A 17,878-nucleotide genomic window follows, 5' to 3' on the forward strand; every position below is an offset into this window, starting at 1 on the left:
TTTGATTCTTGGAGGTTAGACATACATCCTTATGACAGATCATTATGTCCTTCTGTGAATTTCCATATTCAAAAGATTTCAGCTACAGAACAACGATTTCTACAATAGAGTGACATATTTTATATACAAAACACAATTTCTCCAGAGAAATGTTGTTATGGATTGGAAGGAATATTTTAGTACCTCATGTTTTTCATAATTACAAAATATGTTCAAAGTCCTAATAAAACGAGGTGAATTGATGTTTCCTCTGCTGAATTCTAGAATTAAATTCTGTAAGTAAACACATCACAGCTGTAAATCTCAATGCAAAATTAAAACTTTCAGATAAAAAAGAGTTTAAAAAAAATCATTAGTTTGCAGACAGTGGCATGTGTTTAAATTGTCCAGCATACTTAATTAGCAGCTAAATGTTTTGCAAATATCTTTCATATGATTCCAGAAGGTGAAACAGAATTTTAAAGAGGCTATTATACTGTCTCTTTCAACTTTAGAAAAAAACTTTCACTCAAGTGGATTATATTGTGGTATTCAATTTTTCATAAAGGTGCATATTTGATTATCTATGGCTATAAAAGACATATGTTTTATAAAGTTTGAGCTGCTGTCAGAACTTCTAACACTTCAAAGATTTGGTGGTACTGTATATATGTTCATGGTTTTGGTTGTCTGGGTAAATCAGGATATTAGGGATATCTTCATGTAAAACTGTTCAATCAGGCATTACACCCATGAAGATCTGGGGTGGAATAGTTCTTCAGCAACCCATGCTTGCCATAAAAGGCGACTATGCTTGTCGTAAAAGACGACTAACGGGATCGGATGGTCAGACTCGCTGACTTGGTTGATGAATGTCATTGATCCCAATTGTGTGGATTGATGTTCATGATCTCAATTACTGGATTATCTGGTCAAGACTTGATTACTTACAGACCGCCGTCACATAGCTTGAATATTGCTGTGTGCGGCGTTAAAAAACAAACAAACAAACAAACAAAGCTAACAACAATATCTGGAGCCCTGCATATGTTGGGGTGGGGTGGGAGTTACATTCTTTTTTCAGGGACAGAATGTCGAGACCCAATGTCAACATTCGGGTTATGTCAAAGACCCAGTGACATTCATATTTACTTTTCACCACTCTTCAGGTTTCCGATATCAATCTTTCATGTAACTCTGTCAGGACCGACCATGGGATCCATATATATCTGAACATGTGAACTGAGCTTGACCCAATCAAGTGTGACTGCAAGTACACTACAGCTATTATACAGCGTAAGGAATTGGCACTAGGCCTAGGGTCCTTGCCAAACTGCCCAATAGTTTAAAGGTATCATCAGGACAAAGAGAAATTTGCCCTTTTTAAGATTTTGCAAAATGTTATCAATACAAGGATTAGTGGGCCAAAACTGTTAGTTTCTATCGATGTGCCGATCAAGATGCAAATCAATTGATTGGATAATCAGACTCTGTGAATTGGTTGACAGCATGTCATCGTGCCCTGATGGTGTGGATTGTTGCTCATAACATCAATCACTGGATTGTCTGGTCCAGATTCGATTGTTTACTTGAGTGTGGCATTAAACAACAAAGAAAGAAAGAATAAAACAAACATACAAACGATTACATTTCCTTCAAATGAGTCTAATAGGTACTATATGTTCCTGTGTTATTTCAGGTGAACAACTGACTTACCATTACCACTATAACTGTCAGTTTCTATCACTGCTATAGCCCTCTGATAACTACCAGGTTCTATCAGACAAAGCAGTGCCAGGGAAATGCCATTTTACCCCACTAGCCTTAATATCAAAGTCTTGTTTCCACCCCTGCCACATCAAGCCCACTTTCCTGTGCTACATATGATTGGACTATTGCACATTTAGATAGTCCAATCAGAGAATGTTTCACAAAATCAACATCCACGACTTGTACACCTTCGTATGAAAGTGATTTAATGCTGGAACATGTCTTTTTTATCTTTTAACCCCCCAACGTGGGTCTATGTTTTTGTGTCAGGGATGAAACCAAGAATGTTTTCGTTGTCTGATCGCCTGTCAACGCCTGTGATAGTCGCCATTTTTTTGTGAAGCTATACAAGATAAGACCAGCTATCTACCAGCTTGTTTTCATTACAAGGGGCACAACTCGTGATCTACGAGAGGTGGCGCAAGGGTTGAGCTAAGATAAGTGGCCTTGATGAGGCAAGGGTACAAACTAGGCTTTGATATGGGGTAGTGGACACACTTGCCTCAGGAAGATGGGGAATTGCTAGCATCTATTCTTTACAACAATTTGATGCACAAAATCACCCATGACAACTGGTCTCCCAAGCTTGACAATCATGAATAAATATTCACTACCAGACAGACAGACAGACTATAGTTTATAAGTGTCTCACTTCTGTACATACATACAACAGCTTTGTACAAATGAACATTGATAGAATGTACAGAACCATTCAATAGAATTATGAGAGACAAAATATTATAACATTCATAGATATATGCTATAACGATGCAATAGTAAAACGTTATCCATATAAAAGATGCTTTCTACGATTAAGAATTAAAAAGCAGACTTTGGCAAGTATAAAAACACACACTGGCATCACTGAAAATTATACAAAGTTTGTCGATATCTATCTAAAAAATTATAAGATTTCGCAATACATTAATTAAAATGAGATGCCCTGATATCCCTATATAATACGCAGTGAAACAAAACATGGACCTTGTCTTCTACGCTGTCATAACAGTGAAAACATTTTCTATTGTGGACAGGTACACCTTTGTACCGACTGGTTTCCACTCGAATAGGAGCCACGCCACACCTAAACTTGGCTAGTGCCGATCTATAGTTTCTGGGCATCTTATTTGAAACATAGTATTCTGTCCCATATACTTGTTTGTAACATCGGTACATTCTCAATTTATTAAGCCCATTTCGCCCCTCTTCCTTTCTTAATACATCACTCCAACGGGTAACATATTCATTTATAAACCATTGTTCACCTGTGTACAAACAGAACACCTATCTATAAAACCTGTTGCATTTAACAGGTGTCCTAAATCCATGTTACTATATTTCTTTCTTACCCTACCATTCCAATGGTAGCATGTTGTAGCCGTTAGTGTGATTATCTCTAACTTCAGGGTGATATGGCATATATATCATTTCACGCTGCAGAAACATCTCAAACCATATTGCCAATAAAACACAAAATGGTCACAGCAAAAATCACATTTCAAGAGCAAGGACAATTTCAATTTTTCGAAATGATACAAATTTCTAACCTACTAGTCACACGGTCAGTTACCTGACATTTCAGGAGCAAGGACAATTTCAATTTTTCGAAATGATACAAATTTCTAACCTACTAGTCACACGGTCAGTTACCTGTCTGACCTCGGACAGTCTTACTATATCTGTCCATCTTTAGAGCTTAATATGAAAGAGATAGCCTCTGTTGTCAGGCGGCAGAGATCAGAAGGACTTGCTCAGGGCGCCAACCATCCATCACATCAGTCTCTCTTACTTCAACCAGAAACATCTATAGTCATTAACTTTCTCTATCTAGGAAATCGTGGGTGGAATGACAATGGAACATATCCCCTGACACCCGAGATCTGCCTCTACATACCCTGATGATCAATATACATGTGACATGTGTCATCTTACCTTGCTGAAAGATGATCTACATGTTTACTGAAATGATGACCTATGTGCTTTCATATCCCTACCAGAAAACACTGCCACCATGGTTCCGCACAAATGGCTTCACAAAATCGTGATTTAGTGTTAAGATTACTTTGACAAGACATGAAGTATGTTATAGTCACCATGATATATATATATGCATATTCTTGACAGACTCCTACTCAGTGGCTGACCCCTACACGAAACACACATCAACATTTGGATATATACCAACACTCATAAACCAGTTTCATTACACCGATAAACCACAGTGACAGCACAGACTTGCACTATTAAATACCTATAAAGAATATTAACCCCATCTTAAGGCAGCTTTTTAACTTTCCAAGGTAAGGTTCCACAGTCTATCACAGGAATTTATCTAGACCTGCTCAGAGGCCAATATTTGTTCCCATGTCTGTAACAAATGTTAGGAAACATTCCCAAATTGGAAATAAATATTTTGGAACTCAAAATATTCAACCAATGTTATCGCTTGTATATCACCGATAACAGGACCAGTAATGGCATATGCTTTTGGACTTAGTTTTATGTCTGTTCATACTTGTGTACATATCTTTAAGTTTTAAAAAAAACATGAATTTAATTTTTTTTTCAAATGTTGAACAAAATAATGATATTTCCCGTCAATTTGTCATTCAAGGGAACTTAGTTTGATCTCCATGATAAATCCCTCTATCATGTCAACGCGTTGGCGCATGTGCCTAGTGAAAGATCCCAGATCTAGGTACCGGTACATAGTGCCACCTCGAGCTACTTAGTAGAACTTCTTTCTAGGCACCTGTTCTGTCTTGAACGTAACAGGAGATACTCATTACCTATCTAACATCCACTTTGATATGCATGGGGCTATAGCTACCGTGGAATTGACACCAAGAGATACTGAACTAGGTATTCATGGAGTCACAGAAATTATCAGTGAATCAGTGAAACCCAGGGGATAACTTGAAGACAGTAGTTTCAGTATCCTGTCATTATTAAAGCGACTGATTTGGGACAACCATTGTCTGAAAAACATTTGATTCCAAAGGCTCATTACCCTGTAGCCATGACATATATATATGTCTCCATAACTTAACTGCCATTATTTATAAGACGCTAATCCCCGTTGTTAATCCTCGCCAAAATTTCATTGTATATTGACTGTCAGCCAACCTGGGCTACCATATCACTTCCCGTTAGTTACTGTTATTTATAGTATGACATTTATAGCCTTAATTGATCATCCCCTGAACTGTGTCGGTTCATCACGCCCGTATGTCCCATGTCCAGAGCAACGTCATTGCCTTTTTGTCTGTCCATTGTTATTCATTGCTATTCATTGTGTTATCATTACACTGTTTGTCAGCTTGGTATTCCGAGTGCTGGTGCAGGGACGACCTCCAGCAGGATGTGCTGCTCGTAGGAAACGTCCTGAGGTTGAGCTGGAGCTCCGCTCACCTCATGTATGCCTGATCATCGCTGTGTTTGTGTTGTCATAGCAGGTATTCCGATTGAAAATCGGACAACTACACGATAGATAACGATATAAACACATAATAAAAAAATAAAAATGAAATATTCATATTGTTATGTTACATTGTTAGCAGAATATGTTTTCTAATCACGCAACCTCTAAAGCTCAACACAAAACAACTGTTACGGGCTGTATGACTTAATCAAAATACTTTAAAAAGCATAGTCTGGAATGGAAGTTGCAAGTTTGAAACCGGTAACGTAAAACTTAAGAAAACTGCTTTCTAAGTGGCTAACGTTGACTTCCTTTAAGTCATCACTGGTTGGTCAAAGTTCGCGAAGGGTTGTTCTGACGTGACCTGTAATGGGATGTCCTCGGTGATAGCGAGAACTTGTATCTGATTTTAATGAGATTGGGGTAATCAAAGCATGTGATTAATCCTGTTTTTTTTATGTAAAGCATTAGTTGTTTATTGTTAAGCAAGTTTATCTCTGCAGCCGTTGTAATATGCATCTACCAGCCGACTCGTCTTGCATCAAAACACGGGCTGTGTACTCGCGGGCAGATGACTACGGAGTACGCTGACGAGACTGATTGATAAGTGATTTCGGGAATTCGTTGCAAATTAGGTGTGTCGGAGTCGGAGTGCGAGACTGTCGGATTAACTGGTCTAAATAGCACTGATTTAATTGGTTCCCATCATTAGTGTCGGATAAAGCCGATTGTCGGATTAACGAGTGTCGGATTAACAAGACTTGACAGTAGTTTCTATATACATCAGGAGACCTGTTATACATTCTGGGTGTGAGGGCCATTTATTGAACACTGGCTCAATGCAGGACGTAAGTATAAATAGCGCTGGCCACCTACAGCCATCAAAGATGGACATGCTAATAATTAATGAGACATCAAAGACATCAATTATTCAGTAGCCCATTGAGGGAACAAATAAAGGCAAACGAGTGGAAATAAACTAATAATCATAGAGCCCATGGGGAGCAATCTATATTCAAGGCACATGAACACTTTGATAAAACTCATTCACATAATCAATATCACACAATGAGAATTGCCAGATAGCCAAAAAGCATAAAATTCTCTTTGAAATAATACAAATTGTCATGTACTGACATAATGGTAGACTGACGCCTGAGGCAAGTTGGACTTGTCTGACACAACCACGTTAACCAATCACAATTAAGGTGATCCATAACGATCACCTGACCTTAGTCCCGCTAACACAGCTCTGGTTGTGTCAAACACCTACTTCTAAACCCCTCAACAACAGACACCCAGGGTGCTAGTCATACATACAAAGTTCATTCTGAAATTTGAACTCAATGTTAACACTGAATTGTGCAGAATCATTGTCAGAGCTTAAGCTCACCTTCATCAGATATGAGGGACGGCCTTATCCTCAAACCATACTGCAGCTACACCTCTTGGATATGTTGATCTTTAATTGACATTTGTTTCATGAGTTCTCAGTGAGTGAGTGAGTGAGTGAGTGAGTGAGTGAGTGAGTTAAGTTTTAAATCACATCGGCAATATTTCAGCCATATCGTGACTATCAAAGGTTAAAGATTATAAATACTTTGAAACGTATAAAAAACCTGCCAACGACGGGCAGTAAAATAACTAGACTTATCACAGAGAAATATTTAAAACTAGTTCTCAGACATTACACGACATCAGTGGTTGTTGTCTATGCTGACAGAAAATCATGAAAGCAGTGCCATTTCTGATTGCTGTTATCTGCTGATACTTTGGATTTATAATAACATCTGATCATCCTTAACTTTAAAATCAGTTTATTTCTAATGAAAAGTTAAAGTTTCAAAATAAAGTATGAAATTTTGAAATTAGGTTGATTCAGTTTGATGTTTAACGTCGTACTCGGCAATATTCCAGCTATATGATGGCGGTCTGTAAGTAATCGAGTCTGGACCAGACAATCCATTGATTAATATCATGAGCATCGATCAACGCATTTGGGGTCGATGACACGCAACAACCAAGTCAGCGAGTCTGACCACCCGATCCCGTTAGTCGCCTTTTACGACAAGCATAGTCACCTTTTATGGCAAAGCATGGGTTGCTGAAGACCTTGAAATTAGGCAATAATAAATATTCTGTTAGATATCTTCATCCCCTCAATCTTCACATCATGTTATTGTCCACAAGACCTACAGATGAAGACAAATGTGCTGTGATACACCATATACATGCTCCTACAAAGCCTCTATCCTTCAAATGTCATCCTTCCCTGTACACACATTATGTCCCCCCCCCCTCCCCCCCCCCTTCTCTCAAAAAAATACATCTCTCCTCTCGAGCAGGGTCGATTCCCAATTTACTACCCAGGTACACGACCCCCTATTACCAAACCCTATCCGGGTAGCCGCTGTAGGTCTCACATGCCTGCTCAATGGTAATACCTTTCCTGGACCCCTTGCAAAAAGTATTCAGATACATGTATAAAATGATCTGGTCATGCATACACTGAAGTTGACTGAAGCCTTATCTCAACTCAAACATATAAATGTCAGAAGGAATGGGTGCATAGTCGGAAAGAAAAGCGAACATTGGTGACTTGTAGTGTAACAATGGAGTTATGGCGAATTGTTGTCATTAATCACCATATCACGTGATCAACCATGTGTCCGGGTGATCCTGCCAGTACCCGGGTTTTACTCTGCACGAGTACCTAAGACACTAGGACTGTTACGATTCACTCGCGTATTCGGTGAATCGAACCGTATCCTTTCATGAATTGAATTCGTTATTCGTGGTCACTAGAATCGAATATTCATGAATATGCACTGTCATGTGCATTTACATACCCTGACCCTTAAAATATCCATAAGAACATATTATATGCATAGATTTCTTCAGTGACCGTATTTTAGTCGCTGGTCATTGTGGCATTTGAGCAGACACTAGTACCTGGATAAGTGAAGTATATTAATGTATAATAAATTAATAATTAATAAACCATGTGAAATAATTTATTTTGTTATTGTTTCACTGAATATCATAAATAATACATCAACTGCTGACTTGTTATTATTCGTGAATAAATATTCGTATTCATTACCCTATTCATTATACGAATCGTATTCGCCTTATAGTGTATTCGTTGCACCCATCCCAGCCCATCCCTCATCACAGTAACAGTAAATGTGGATCAAAGTCTAATAATTAGTTTACAGTGTCCGTAACACATCAACAGCTTGTAACGATTTGTTTAGTCTTTTGTGAAATCATGTTTCCTGAGATGCACCCTATACCCGACTAAGCGCCGGAACTCCACGCTTCCACTGTTCTGCTATCACTGCATTGTTATACCACAGGCCATATGGATTTAGACACACTATAACCACCAGCACACCTCGCTTGTCATTAACTCCATCGAATAAAGGAATCAATGAAGATGTGTAATGAACAAAGAATTCCCTCCAAACAGCGAATCTATTGCAAGGGGAAGTGGGGCTGAATGCAGGGTGCTCACACACAGTGTCAAACATGATCCAACAGCATCTAGGACAACACTACCAACGTCTATGGACATGCTGGAGACTATCACTTTTGCATGGACATCAAAGGGAGGGATGATTTGAAACGGCTTTCTTCTGACAGAATGCAGTGGATATGAGGTTGATATAAACATGAAAGTAATACAAGTAACATTGATAGCATCTTGTCACAGATTGGCGTACACGCATCGTCTATGTAGCAAATGATACATGTCCTTCACCTGTCATATGATAAGCTTTTCCACATCTGTAGGCTTTACTTCTTCTTCTTTAAAATACAAAATCATAAACAAAAAACAGTCAATGAATTATATTTTGAATCTTTCAAATCTGATAGAAAAGGGGTTAATCCAAGAGTTTCAAATCTAGTGCCTCTGGTAGGTTTTACTCGTAAACTTGGGAAGAAGTAGTTCTTTGGATAAAATTCAGAGGTATTTTAACATTAAATTTAATGCAATTATTCTGACCAAAAATAAAGTTAGGAATCATGAATGTTTTGGGGTTTTGTTGGGAGTGAAAACTGAGCACACAATTTCCTAAAAATATTCATGCCCTTGAGCCTTTTTGTTCAGTATGTATATTAAATGTAAAATTTAGCATTCAAGGCTCTTTCCTCTTAATTGCTTCTGTTATCAATGCAAAGCTAAAACAATACTTAGTAACATGATCACCTCGGTCAAGGGATATTAGATTCCAGTTTGAAATTCTGACTGACATTTGCTTTAGACCAGAGGCTAATTGGCCTCAGAGAACGCACAGATAAATACCTGGATCAAAGTCATGATGACGCGTTATTGGATTTTGACCTAAGAAATCCAATCTTACAAATGTACAGAAATGTTAATATGAACATAACCCAGGAATAATGGATGCAATTAATAACCCAGGAATAATGGATGTGATAAATAACCCAGGAATAACAGATGCAATTAATAACGCAGGAATAACGATGTGATAATTAACCCAGGTATAACGGATGTGATAAATAACCCAGGAATAACGGATGTGATAAATAACCCAGGAATAACAAATGCAATTAATAACCCAGGAATAACGGATGTGATAAATAACTCAGGCATAACTGATGCAATTAATAATGCAGGAATAACGGATGTGATAATTAACCCAGGTATAAAGGATGTGATAAATAACCCAGGAATAACGGATGTGATAAATAACCCAGGAATAACGAAGGCAATTAATAACCAAGGAATAAGGGATGCAATTAATAACGCAGGAATAACGGATGTGATAATTAACCCAGGAATAACAGATGTGATAAATACCCCAGGAATAGCGGATGTGATAAATAACCCAGGAATAACTGATGCAATTAATAATGCAGGAATAACAGATGTGATAATTAACCCAGGTATAACGGATGTGATAAATAACCCAGGAATAACGGATGTGATAAAGAACCCAGGAATAACGAAGGCAATTAATAACCCAGGAATAAGGGATGCAATTAATAACGCGGGAATAACAGATGTGATAATTAACCCATGTATAACGGATGTGATAAATACCCCAGGAATAGCGGATGTGATAAATAACCCAGGAATGACGGATGCAATTAATAACCCAGGAATAACGGATGTGATAAATAACCCAGGAATAACTGATGCAATTAATAACGCAGGAATAATGGATGTGATAATTAACCCAGGTATAACGGATGTGATAAATAACCCAGGAATAGCGGAAGTGATAAATAACCAAGGAATAACGAAGGCAATTAATAACCCAGGAATAACGGATGTGATAATTACCCCAGGAAAAACAGATGTGATAAATAACCCAGGAGTGACGGATGCAATTAATAACCCAGGAATAACGGATGTGATAAATAACCCAGGAATAACTGATGCAATTAATAACGCAGGAATAATGGATGTGATAATTAACCCAGGTATAACGGATGTGATAAATAACCCAGGAATAGCGGATGTGATAAATAACCCAGGAATAACGGATGCAATTATTAACCCAGGAATAACAGATGTGATAATTAACCCAGGTATAACAGATGTGATAATTACCCCAGGAAAAACAGATGTGATAAATAAACCAGGAGTGACGGATGCAATTAATAACACAGGAATAACGGATGTGATAAATAACCCAGGAATAACTGATGCAATTAATAACACAGGAATAACGATGTGATAATTAACCCAGGTATAACGGATGTGATAAATAACCCAGGAATAACGGATGTGATAAATAACCCAGGAATAACAAATGCAATTAATAACCCAGGAATAACGGAGGCAATTAATAACCAAGGAATAACGGATGTGATAATTAACCCAGGTATAACGGATGTGATAATTAACCCAGGAAAAACAGATGTGATAAATAACCCAGGAGTGATGGATGCAATTAATAACCCAGGAATAACGGATGCGATAAATAACCCAGGAATAACAGATGCGATAAATAACCCAGGAATAACAGATGTGATTGATAACCTTGGAATAAAAGATGCCAATTTCAAACATGATCAAAATGCAATATATATTTCTGGAAACATAACATCATACAAATGAAATCTAAACCTCATACAAAGACACAAATAAAAAATCCCTCCCTTCAGGCATTAGAAGCATGAAGTAGGCTGGCAAACTTGATTAAATTAACTTATAAATGCTCTCAACCAGAAGATGGGCGTAATTCCTAATATGGTCTACTCTTTCATTTATGGGCAAGCAGGGAATCTTCAGTGAGTAATGATTCACAGTCCTGATACAATAGAGGTTATCTATTTCTGATTTGGTGCCAATTAGTATCACTATCAAATTATGATGATGCCATCATGCAAGGTAATTGGTAGAGAGAGCTATAGTTACATTGATATTCTGAATACATACCTTTGGTTAAGCATTTACATGTATAAATAACTCAAATATTGCAATTATTTGGATATCAAATTGATATTTATTAGTACTATTAAAATGATGCAAAGGAATTAAATCTTTGTTGTTTCCATTCCAGTGTATTTCAAATGTATTTTAGATGGCGGCCCTTATTCCAGCTGTTACCCATAACAAATTTTTATCAAAATAAGTGTACCCAGTAACGGAACAGTGCGATATATGGATATATATTCATTGTCATTTACTCATAGCAATGTCTTGTCAGTGCTTCAAAAATAGAGTACCGTTATAATGGCAATCAACATCTGTTTGCTGATGTTTTTTACTTTCTTAAAGACAATTTACGCAGTCTTAAAGAAACATTCGATAGTTTATGAAATGGGATGTTAATATGAGTTTAGATAAATATGGTGTACATGTATTGTTACTCCATACCAGAAGTAAAATAGCAACAGTTACACTTCCTCTTTAAGATGAAAGAGTGATATATTTGTTTTTCAAAGCTCACCGGAAAATAAGCTTTTCAGATTACAATGTGTTTTTCCTCTCAGAACGTTGATATCTAATTTGTCACTTTGATGAAAATTTGAGAGAGTGAGAGAGCAAGAGAGGCACCCCAGTTAAATAAGTCATTATTATTCTTATCTTGAACAGTTTACCTGTATTTTACCGAACCATTATCTTATTTAACCTTTTGCGTCGCCTATGCCTACTGCGACAATTATAAACAAGCAGCCATGTATACATGTACCTGCACAACTGCCTGTAGTTAATGCATGAAGTCAGTGGGCCCCACAAGTCGGGGAGTGGCTGGTCGTAGATTACGACATGTTGTAGAGTGTAACAGTTGTAATGGTGAGCCTATTTACATTACACCACAAAAAGACAAAGTTTTTTCCACGTCTTTGTGCTAAGTCATGGGGAACGAAACGACAATATCCTGCTACCAGGAAGACGATTTTTTACCCCATGCATCTGAATATCCGCCTTGTAGTAGGTCAAGTATGTATGTGTAAACAGTCACTGCGGACTGAAACAGTGAACAAAGTACGCAACAGCGTACACAGACCCAACTTTAGTCCTGCACCATGACTGTGGAACATGTTTATGAAATAAAATATATAATCTAGAAACACATACAAAGCCAGTCTAGCCAGCTCTAGCGAGCTCTATTCCACACATGAAATCATCATAGGGAATTTTTATTTTTAATTTTAGAGTCAAGAAAGATATTGTGTAATATAAGATTTCATAGACTAAATATTAGTCTAACCCAACTTCCAACACTGCATTATGATCTTGTCAAACATGTTGGTTATGGAAATACTTGAACTTTCTTAAACATTGGATAGCTGAGTGACAAGACCTTGACAAAAAAACATTGCATCGTTAAACAACAAACAAAACCAGCTAAGTCATGTGTCATAGATTGTATTTGTTTGTGTTGTCCAGTTGTTTGTGATAAAAAGCCATGCCCGAGGACGGGTTGAGATATGAAATTAATACAACTGTATGGATAACAAGATTCAGGAAGTCATTTCAAGAAAATGGTCTTACCTTTCCAAGGAAACATAACGGAAATGTCGTAAACTAGTACTGTGAACTATCTTGTCTTATGTGGAAGATAAGCCCCACAGGTAACTTACAACGTGTCACAGCCCATATGTCTCAAAATCTGTAAGAATCAATATAAGGAAGTGTACACAGCCTAAGTCCCCGAACACAGTCTACCTGGTGAGCAAGCTTTCCTTCAGGTGAGCAGACATATTGTCTTAATCCAGTGAAATGTTATCCCGACTTGGACGGGTGTTGAGAAAACTCAGCTCTATCCTGCTGTACTCATAATCAGTGCCCTGACCTGGTCACTGCTCTATCCTGGAGACTGATATGACAATCAGTCCGGCACCCACGACCCACAGCTATTTCTCTACATGTTAAAAACTAGTCTCACTCAAGGATGGCAGTCCCTTACACATGTATTGTCAACTAAGACACTGTGAAATTAATAATAAATCAAATAAAACTCACAAATTATCACTGGTGAAGAAGTCTCTCACTATATCGAATACAGTGTGACTGTAAGGTTAATCTTCTCGGTAGAGCTACCTTACAACTAGTCTGCATACAGCTCCTTAGTAGTGTTTACAGCCAAGTGCGATCGTGGCTTTGATCATACAAGCGATATATCTGTCAAGCATCTTATCACGGTTCAGTGAAGGTCAGTATTCAGTTATAAGACTGCCGATACCACAGTGGTCAAGTGTGACACGACTATTGGTCACTGCCTCAATGAGCACATCCTGGAAAGGTGTTCATTGTTAACAATGTTAATATGCTACAGTGATGAAATTTTAAGGCCATGGAAGTTCAGTTCAACTAGTTCTAGTCAATACATGTACCTTACAGCAGAGAGAGGGTCCGGTTCTTTGTTCAAATCCCAAAGCGTTTGTCGCTACAACAGTCATTATACAGCCTATGAGAAAGTATAGCATTGAGACAGGTCACAGGACTATGAAAGTGACATTTGCTAAACAGATCCCTGGCCCTTTTTCACGTCATGTTTGAGATATATAAGGGAGGGCTTGTTAAATCCACTTTATGGTAGTTATACTTAATGGGGAGAAACCATAGGCTGTAGCTGTAGCTGACCTGGCTTATGTTAAAAAAATTTACCGTTATACCCAGCACTAACCTACAGAGGCTGCCTCTTTATAGACCGGGATGTTTGGGTAGCCTGGAGGTTAAAGCATTCGTTAGTCATGCCGAGGACCCGGGTTTTATTCCCCACATGGGTACAATGTGTGAAGCCCATTTGCTGGTGTCTATTGCTGGAATATTGCCAAAAGCGGTGTAAAACCAAACTCATTCACTCTTAATAGACCAGCCGTAGATGGAGGAAATGTAGTGTACATGTATAAATATTGTGAGCCCTCTTTCAATACCGTTGCCATGGAAATTGTCAGGTTATGTTGTACTGTTGGGTGACACAGTGACACAGTCTGGTGTCAGTGAGTGAGGTTTATCACCAGTCTGTAACATCTCAGTCAGCAGTAAGGAATCATATATTGGCATGCGACCATGAGTGGTCAAAAGTCCGCTCAAACATCTAAACTGTAGTTGTACCAATTATCAACAAGACTAGAACCCACCAACCAATCCACACCCCCGAACCTCTTTCACCGAATGGGGCGGCCGGGTAGCCTAATGGTTTAAGCGTTCCCTCGTCACGCCAAAGACCCGGGTTCGATTCCCGACATGGGTACAACATGTGAAGCCCATTCCTGGTCTACCCCGCCGTGATATTGCTGGAATATTACTAAGAGTGGCCTAAAATCAAACTCACTCACTCACAGCTGTAATCATTAGACAATTACCTATATTCACAACCCATGTACTGATACATATTGTAATACTTGCTGCACAATGTTATATGTATTGCAGTACTTAATATGCTCTGCTTTTGAGCCAGATTATATACATTCCTTGGCCTGGCTAACACGAGGACATTGCCATAAACCTATTTGTGCTTAACTTTTGTTTGTATGTTGTTAACACTGCACTCAGCAATATTCCAGCTGTATGACGGCGGTCTGTATTCAAGTCTGGATCAGACAATCAAGTGATTGACATCATGAGCATCTATCCACACAATTGGGATATGATGACATGCATCCACCAAGTCAGTGAGCCTGACCACCCGATCCCATTAGTTGCCTCTTACGACAAGCATAGTCACCTTTTACAGCAAGCATGGGTTACTGAAGACCCCGGGTCTTCACGGTCTTGTGCTTAACTAAAAGAGCTTAATTTGGGATTGTGTTAATACTGGTGGTCTCATGTCATCAGATTTACCAGTTTACTTCATGATAGGCTGAAAGGTTAAATGCCAGCCAAAGTAGTTTCCTGCCAGGTTAATGCAAAATGTGGCGAACATTACTTTTATAGAGATAAAGCATGACTAGATAATAGGTAGGCAAATCAATTGTCATATCATCAGGTGTGACTTCAGTGCACTCATTCATCTGTGGATGATGGCACCCCTTATATGTATGGCATCATAATCATAATCATAATCATAAGCAAAAGAGTAAAGGTGAAAAGGTCAGATTGACATAGACTTGAAAGCTTGCCGCACAACTCACTTAATAAATGACTGCAAAGTAGGATTTGATTGATAAAAGAATGTCTTTGAGGACGCCAAAAATTTTACAACTAAGTTAGGATGGTTTGGGTTGAGGGGTTGGGGGGTTGGGGTGTTGGGGTGTTGGGGGGCAGGGGGTATGTCTAATAATTTATGGACTACTCCAGACAGGCTTTCTTCAAGGACTTACAAAACGATATTTTGTTTGTTTGTTGATTAACGCCACACTCAATATCCCAGCTATATGACAGCAGTCTGTAAATTAGTCAAGTCTGGACAGGCAGTCCTGTGATTGACATCATGAGCATCGATCTACGCAATTGGGATACGATGGTTATAATCAACACCAAGTCAGCGAGCCTGACCAGGCGATCCCGTTAGTCGTCTCGTACAAATAGGTAAGACCCGTGAAAGAGAAAACAATGAGAAAAGGAACAGACAGGGTTATGTCCTGACCTACAAAAATAGGGGTCAAGGGGACCCCAATAATTATTTTCAGGTCCTTGCAGACATTATGAGGGTCCTGTAAAGTAATGAATGGTGTTGTGTACTGTATCTGATAATCACAGTTTAATTACAAGGCCCTTCCATATATTCTTGACACTTTGTCAAGAATTTGGTATTATTGTTCATCACTTAAGATGCAGTATATTTTGTTTTCTGTGTCCATTCTAAATATTTGTAACTCCGATATTTTAAAATACGCTTACGACAGTCGTAGATCTATGATCGCTTTGTGGAACGGGGCCCTGGGCGCTTAGTAATTGACCATTTTTTTAATATTAAAACCGTAAGTTGAATTTGTTTTCGCAGATGGGGCATTTGTTAATAAGATTAAAAATGTCCATGAAACTACAAAAATATTGATAATAGCTTCAAGACAATTATACACCTATTCTATGCTGCTGTCTTCTGTGAAACAGAATATGTTATTAATGTACGCCAAGTATATACGGACTGACATTTTGGGGCATAGTAGTGGGCACTGTAGAAGGTACAGATGGGTCCATAAGTTGGTCAGGAGGTGCTTATTGGAGAAGGGTGCTTTAAACAGCAAATAAGGTATAACGAACCCAGCTCATGAAGAATATGAAATGCCCAAGAAGAAGAATCGGTCAGGTAATCGTCTTCTATTTCAGATTTGCATAGTTGATGAGTTTAAGTGTTCATTACCCTGATTATAAATAAATTCATAGCATTTCCATCATGACATTAACTGACACTTAGAAAAAAGATGATAATTAAATAGACAGTCCTGTATTCATCATGTAGGACTAAGACATATAGAGTTACCTGTTAGTCCGAACGCCCAGCATGTGTAGTGTATTTGTTGACACATGCAATATATCAAGTCCAATTATTTCCAAAACAAGTGGATTTGAATTACAATCTCATTATCTACTAGTCATTAATCAAGTCACAGTTTTCCGTAAGTTTGTCCTTAACACAAACATTGGACTTCTCCTATTAAGATCTGTCAGTCATGGAGCTTATAAAGTTTTCAAACTTGTAATATTACTGCTATTGAGACCTTGAAACTAACCTTAGTTAGTGAAAAACTGAAAATGTATATAAATATCATAACCGCCATACTTTGACTTGTTAAAAGTAATATTTGTTGTAGTTTGACGATTACATGTCAACATATTGTTTCTGCGTTGGAAATAGTGAGATAGCGCTAAACGGTGATTTGTCAAATTGTTCCATGCGAAAAAAGTATCCGATAAGACACAAAAGTGCTACCGCATAATCCAGGGTATGGATGTCATTATACTGAAGATATATAGTAAAACCTGCAATTAAAATCACACGATATCAGAAGATATTATTTGTAGTAAAACAGTAGCTGATCATTTCATCAAAATTCTATTCCATTATATACTACTCAAAAAAAGTTAAGGATCACCTGATTCTTTCATATTACTATAGTTAATCTATCATGTCATGACAGATTAACTTTACCATTATGAAAGAATCGGGTGATCCTTAACTTCTTTTGAGTAGTATATTATTGGGTATGTTTTAACGTGATCATCGGTAGATTGGGAGACCACATGTGTACAGCTGATTGCTATTTCCGGCTTAGTTGACAAGACAATACACACGGTAATCTTTATCCTTGCATAAAAACAATGCCTAGCATACC

General features: G+C 38.0%; 1 protein-coding gene across 7 annotated transcripts in view; it reads right to left on the reverse strand.

Moving 5' to 3' along the window:
* The window catches only part of LOC139467867 (FAD-dependent oxidoreductase domain-containing protein 2-like), a 138,163-nt gene that overhangs the window by 26,141 nt on the left and 94,144 nt on the right, over positions 1-17,878 (reverse strand). Inside the window, exon 1 of one of the 7 annotated variants that reach the window (XM_071249380.1) lies at positions 13,620-13,927. The exons of 3 other annotated variants lie outside the window; for them this stretch is intronic. The gene's annotated coding sequence lies outside the window, so the exon portion shown is untranslated. Of the gene's footprint in view, positions 1-12,342; positions 12,363-13,148; positions 13,173-13,322; positions 13,424-13,619; positions 13,928-17,878 lie in introns of those variants that run through there. 3 more of the 7 variants (XM_071249381.1, XM_071249383.1, XM_071249385.1) reach the window with 3 other exon arrangements.

Source organism: Haliotis cracherodii, unplaced genomic scaffold, assembly GCF_022045235.1.
Source record: "Haliotis cracherodii isolate W230 unplaced genomic scaffold, xgHalCrac1.p SCAF_2, whole genome shotgun sequence".
NCBI lineage: Eukaryota > Metazoa > Mollusca > Gastropoda > Lepetellida > Haliotidae > Haliotis > Haliotis cracherodii.